The sequence below is a fragment of the Rhinopithecus roxellana genome, chromosome 19 (genome assembly GCF_007565055.1).
Source record: "Rhinopithecus roxellana isolate Shanxi Qingling chromosome 19, ASM756505v1, whole genome shotgun sequence".
NCBI classification, from domain to species: domain Eukaryota; kingdom Metazoa; phylum Chordata; class Mammalia; order Primates; family Cercopithecidae; genus Rhinopithecus; species Rhinopithecus roxellana.
In genome coordinates, this window is record NC_044567.1 from 74,770,502 (window position 1) to 74,776,936 (window position 6,435).

Genomic DNA, 6,435 nt, shown 5'->3' on the forward strand with positions numbered 1-6,435 from the left:
AAGCACAGCAATTGTCAGAGCCAGATGGCCGTCACTGTAGTCAGCACCTCTGATTGCTTGTTTGTTTGTTTGAGATGGACTCTTACTCTGTTGCCCAGGCTGGAGTGCAGTGGCACGATCTTGGCTCACTGCAACCTCTACCTCCTGGGTTCAAACAATTCTCCTGCCTCAGCCTCCCGAGTAAATGGGACTACAGGCGCCCACGACCATGCCCGACTAGTTCTTTATATATATATATATATATATATATTTTTTTTTTTTTTTTTTTTTTTTTTTTTTTTTAATGCTCAGTCTGCTCTTTAATGGGTACCGCCCACTTGTCTGCACCTGACAGAGGCGGGAACGGGAGGGGTCTGGGAACTGGTGCGGCTGGGCCTGGGTGCCGCAGTCTGCTCCCTGGGGACGGAAACCCACAGGGTCGAGCCCTGCAGTCCTCCTTCCAGAAGGGCCACAACTAGCAGCCGCCTGCCTCCCCAGCCCCAGCAAGGGCATGCAGGCTGGGGCACCCAGTGGCCAGGCCTCTTAGCCGGGTTGCAGGCAGCACTGAGCCGCCTGGAGGTCAGGAGGTCCGTGGAGATGGGGAGGGGGTGCAGATGTCCTGGAGGCCAAGGTCCACCCCTCACATGTTGGTGCTCATCCGAGACTGGCTGTTGGCTGGAGTCAGCTCCCCCTGGCTCCCTTCTCTGGGTGGAGACTTGACGTGGATCTGGTTGCGGAGCACAGCTGCCCGTAGCATCATGGCCTTGGCGCGGCGCTGGAACTCCTTACCCATCAGCAGGGACTTCTCAAAGGTGGTGCTGCGCTGGTCCACGTCCCGGGCGTAGAGGATCTTGCTGTGCGAGTCCACGCGGGCACTGATCAGCCCCTCCAGGATTAGCTGCGTCAGCTCGTCCTCCAGGGCAGCCACTGTGGTGTTGAAAGCCGCCGCCATCCTATGCATGTCGGCCGACACGTAGGGGCTGAAATACTGGATGAGGGCACAGTTGCGAATCTGGGTGTACAGGGTCCTGACGTGGGGAGCCAAATACATGTCCAGGAGCAGGTTGTCCTTCATCTCGTCCAGCATCTTGAGGCATGAGGCGTACTTGGACTCGTAGAATTTGAAGATGATGTCTCGGACCTGCGGCTCCAGCTCCAAGAACAACTTGAAGGAGCTACTGGAGATGACATTGCGCTGCAGCTCCTGCCGGTCAAAGGTAGCCAAGGCGCACAGGCCACCGTAGATGGCCACATTGCTGGGGGACAGCAGCTCAGGGAAGTCGCAGTGATCAAAGGAAGCCAGCAGGAGGCACTTGGCAGCCTGCTTGTACTTCCTGGCGGCCAGCTCCGCCAAACCTGCGGCTCTTTATATTTTTAATAGAGATGTGGTTTCACCATGTTGGTCAGGGTGGTCTTGAACTTCTGACCCTAGGTGATCCACTTGCCTTGGCCTCCCAAAGTGCTGGGATTACAGGCGTGAGCCACCATGCCTGGCCAGTTTTTGTATATTTAGTAGAGACTGGTTTTGCCATGTTGGCCAGGCTGGTCTCAAACTCCTGACCTCAAGTGACCCATCCACCTCCGCCTCCCAAAGTGCTGGGATTACAGGTGTGAACCACTGTGCCTAGCCACCTCTGATAGTTTTCATCGTCCTCGGGCCACTTGCTCCCAAATCAAAGTTCCAGGCAAAAGCTTACAGTTAGTCCAGCTTTGACCAGGTTCGGTGTGATGGCTAATACTGAGTGTCAACTTGATTGGATTGAAGAATACAAAGTATTGATCTTGGGTGTGTCTGTGAGGGTGTTCCCAAAGGAGATTAACAGTTGAGTCAGTGGGTGGGAAAGACAGACCCACCCTTAATCTGGGTGGGCACAAGCTAATCAGCTTCCAGCAAGACTTGAATATAAGCAGGCAGAGAAATGTGAGAGACTGGCCTTGCCTTCCAGCCAACACCTTCCTCCCGTGCCGGATGCTTCCTACCCTCCAACATCAGACTCCAAGTTCTTCAGTTTTGGAACTCAGACTGGCTATCCTTGCTCCTCAGCCTGCAGACGACCTATTGTAGGACCTTGTGATCCTGTGTATTAATACTTAATAAACTCCTATATGTATATTCCATTAATTCTGTCTCTCCAGAGAACCCTGACTAATACACTCAGTGACTCACACCTGTAATCCCAGTACTTTGGGAGGCTCAGGCAGGAGGATGGCTTGAGCCCTAGAATCTTCTTCTCCTTCTCCTTGTCCTTCCCCTTCCTCCTCTTCCTTTTCCTTCTCTTCATCTTCCTCTTCCTCCTCTTTCTCTTCTTCCTCTTCCTCTTCTTCCTCTTGTTTGTTTGAGACAGGTTCTCACTCTGTTGCCAAGACTGGACTGTAGTGGCACAATCGTGACTCACTGCTTCTCAGCCTTCTGAGAATCCAGGAGTTTGAAGCTGCAGTGAGCTATGATCACACCACCACACTCCTGCCTGGGTGACAGAGCAAGACCCTGTCTCAAAAAACAAACAAACTAACAAAAAATTCTGGTATGGTAGAAGTGAACTGTCTGTTTTATCCTGATAATTCTGCTTACTTTAGTCCTGTGGTTCTCAACTGGGCCGATTTTGCTCCCCAAGCGACATTTGGCAATATCTGGAGATTTGTAATTGTCACAATGGAATTGAAGGGGGTTGCTATAACATCTAGTGGGCAGAGGTCAAGGATGCTGCTTAACATCTTTTTTTTTTTTTTTTGAGACAGACTTTTGCTCTTGTTGCCCAGGCTGGAATGCAATGGCATGATCTCGGCTCACTGCAACCTCTGTCTGCCAGGTTCAAGCGATTCTCCTGGCTCAGCCTCCTGAATAGCTGGGATTACAGGCATGCACCACCACGCCTGGCTAATTTTGTATTTTTAGTAGAGACAGGTTTCTCAACATTGGTGAGGCTGGTCTCGAACTCCCAACCTCAGTTGATCAGCCTGCCTCGGCCTCCCAAAGTGCTGGGATTACAGGTGTGAGCCACTTGGCCCAGCCTGCTTATCATCTTAAAACACACAGGACAGTTCCCCCACAAAAAAATGATGATCCAGCCCAAAATGTCAACAGGATCAAGGTGAAGAAACTGCCATAAAGACTTGGTAAACAGGGATGGCATGACATTATTGATAGGCCACATTAAAATACTGAGGTCCATATCCATTATCCCTGTTTTTATGATTTCTTCTTTGTCCCCATGCAGTTTCAGGGGCAAAATAAGGGAGTAAGTCAAAGGTGGTTCCAAATAGACATCTGGGAATCTTAGGGTGTAATATGGCCCTCATGGAGGAGGCCCTTGCTGAGCTTAGGGCCTGATTCTGGAACCCTAGCATTGCCAAAAGAGGCAGGCTGGCAGGTGAGAAGACAAATAATGGGAGAGCCCACATATGTTGGAATTCATTTGATGGTATCTAAGCTGGGGTGATTGTCTCCATTAGCATTATATGACTATGGATCCAGTTATTTGGAGAAATCCATTTCCTCCTCAGGGAATATATATTATACTAGAACCAAAGATGGAATCCTTAGTAAATGGAATCATTTGCCAAAATTCAGCTGTCTGAAACTTTTGCATAAAATTCTTTTTTTTTATTTTCATTGAGCCAAATAAACAAAGTATCAGGTGTTTACTAGGGTCACCATTCACTGATTGATTGATTTTTTTTTTTTTTTTTCAGACAGGATCTTGCTGTGTCACCCACACTGGAGTGCAGTGGTGTAATCTCAGTTCACTGCAACCTCCACTTTCTGGGCTTAAGTGATTCTCCCACCTCAGCCTCCCAAGTAGCTGGAACTACATGTGTGTGCCATGATGCCCGGCTAATTTTTGTATTTTTTTGTAGAGATGGGATTTCATCATGTTTCCCCGGCTGGGTTTTTTTTTTTTTTTTTTCAAATTTCTTAGGGTTTCTAATTTATTATTTCCTTGATATCTACAGCAGAAGTTCAGAGGTAGAACTTCAATATTAACAGGTGAAAAGTTATACAATGAGTTGTTGCTCTCCATCACATTAGAATAATTGAACTATAATTTCCATACAACATAAGAAAACTACAGTATTTGCTGACAACTGAAAGATATCTGATAAATAAATATATCAACTTTCTATTCATGAAAAGAACAGAGCTGGTTATTTCAGCTATAAAAGGGCAAAGCAAAAAGACCATTTTCTAGCCATTTAAGAGTTACTCAAAAAATTGATACAATGAAGTGGAAAGGAAAACAAAAAAGATTGTGAGCACCTTTAACAATGTTCTTGCATTCTACTGATATACTAACCTCTAGGGTTTCCGTTTGCACAATCAAGTTCAACTTGTACTGACAGAAAATATTAAAAACTTTCCTATTTAGTTTTTAATATCAAACAGGGAGGTTAGTAAATTGTTTTCTGATTCTTCTACAAAAAAAAGTCTAGAAGAGAGACAGGGAATGTAGTGTGCACCCCTTATTATCATTCTAAGTAATAATTTTTACTTACGAGGTCATAATGAGTACAAAGGGCTTAGTGATGCATCTTATTCTTTATTTTTGGACAGTAACGCCCTCAGATGGTGTTTTTATTGGTTTATATCCCCCTTTTCCATTTGCCCTTCTGTTTTGAAGTGCTTTTTCTTAAAACTTAAGATCTTTGCCTCCATTTTCTTATAAATACAATTTTCTCTTTAGGTGAAACTCTATTTGAAAGGAACATTTCGATTGTAATTTACAAGCTGTGAATAACTGCTATGTCATTCTTCCAAGTATTAATAAACTGAGAAATGATTAGAACCAACAGAGATAGGGGAGGATTAGAAGGGGGGATGCAAGTGGCCACAGATCTTAGAGGTGGCCAGCAGAGGGCGATGCTCCAAAGTGAAGGTCGCACCCTGCGAGGCCATTCTTTTTTTGCAGTGACCAGATTAGGGTGTGTGGACAGTGCCTCACGCTCACAACGACAGACTCGTGGTTTGGGTGTGGATTTTCCTCCCTTGCCTGCGGGACTTCTGCTAGCACTGCCGTTCCTAGACTTAGACAATGCTAGAATGAGTCCAGGAACTGAGGAGAGGAGGTGGGAGTGGCTCCTCCCACTGTGGCCCCTAATAATTCACATGAAGAATTTTTGCTTTCCTTGCCAGGGACCCGGGACTCAGTGGGTCCAGAGGTCCTAGTGCCAAAGGAAGGAATGTGTACACCAGGAAATACTATTATGGTTTTATTCAACTGGAAGCTGAGGCTGGCCATTTATTTTATTGTATTTTTATGTATTTATTTACTTATTTTGAGACAGAATCTCACTCTTGTTTCCCAGGCTCCCAGGCTCGAGTGATCCTCCTACCTTAGCCTCCTGAGTAGCTGGTACTACAGGCGCATGCCACCTTGCCCACCTAATTTTTTTTTTTTTTTTTTGAGACGGAGTCTCACTTTGTTGCCCAGACTAGAGTGCAGTGGCACGGTCTCAGCTCACTGCAACCTCCGTCTCCTGGGTTGAAGCGATGCTCCCGCCTCAGCCTCCGGAGTAGCTGGGATTACAGGCATGTGCCACCACACTTGGCAAATTTTTTGTATTTTTAGTAGAGACGGGGTTTCACCATGTTGGCCAGGCTGGTCTCAACTCCTGACCTTGTGATCTGCCCGTCTCGGCCTCCCAAAGTGCTGGGATTGCAGACATGAGCCACCTCGCCCGGTCTTTTTTTTTTTTTGAGATGGAGTCTCGCTCTGTCACCCAGGCTGGAGTGCAGTGGTGCGATCTCGACTCACTGCAACCTCTGCCTCCTGGGTTCAAGCGATTCTCCTGCCTCAGCCTCCCAAGTAGCTGGATTATAGGCGCACGCCACTATGCCCAGCTATTTTTTGTATTTTTAGTAGAGATGGGGTTTCACCATGTTGGCCAGGCTGGTCTCAAACTCCTGACCTCAGGTGATCCGCCCACCTCGGCCTCCCAAAGTGCTGGGATTATAGGTGTGAACCATCATGCCCAGCCCCGCCCAGGTAATTTTTATACTATGGGCAAGTATGTTGCCCAAGGGTGCTCTGGAACTCCTGGGCTCAAGTGATGTTCCTCGGCCTCCCAATGTGCTTGGATTACAAGCATGAGCCACCTTGCTCGGCCGAGGCTGGCCATTTAAAGTTCCTTATGCTGCTGAATCAATAAGGATTGAAGGCAGCCACTATTATGGGCCAAGTGTTTGCATCCTCCTCTATTTTTTTTTTTTTTTTTTTTTGAGACGGAGTTTTGCTCTCATTGCCCAAGCTAGAGTGCAGTGGCGGAATCTCTGCTCATGCAACCTCCGCTTCCCAGGTTCAAGTGATTCTCCCACCTCAAACTCCCGAGTAGCTGGGATTACAGGCATGCGTCACCACACCTGGCTAATTTTGTATTTTTAGTAGAGATGGAGTTTCTCCATGTTGGTCAGGCTGGTCTCAAACTCCCGACCTCAGGTGATCCGCCGGCCTCGGCCTC

General features: G+C 47.3%; 1 pseudogene across 1 annotated transcript; it reads right to left on the reverse strand.

Annotated features, from left to right (window-relative positions):
• Positions 1 to 276: 276 nt before the first annotated feature.
• Positions 277 to 4,481, reverse strand: LOC115894951 (annotated as a pseudogene). The gene is made up of 2 exons (XR_004055167.1): positions 4,474 to 4,481; positions 277 to 1,343 (listed from the first exon to the last, which is right to left on the reverse strand). The product of XR_004055167.1 is annotated as a COP9 signalosome complex subunit 1 pseudogene (transcript).
• Between the last annotated feature and the right edge of the window lie 1,954 nt (positions 4,482 to 6,435).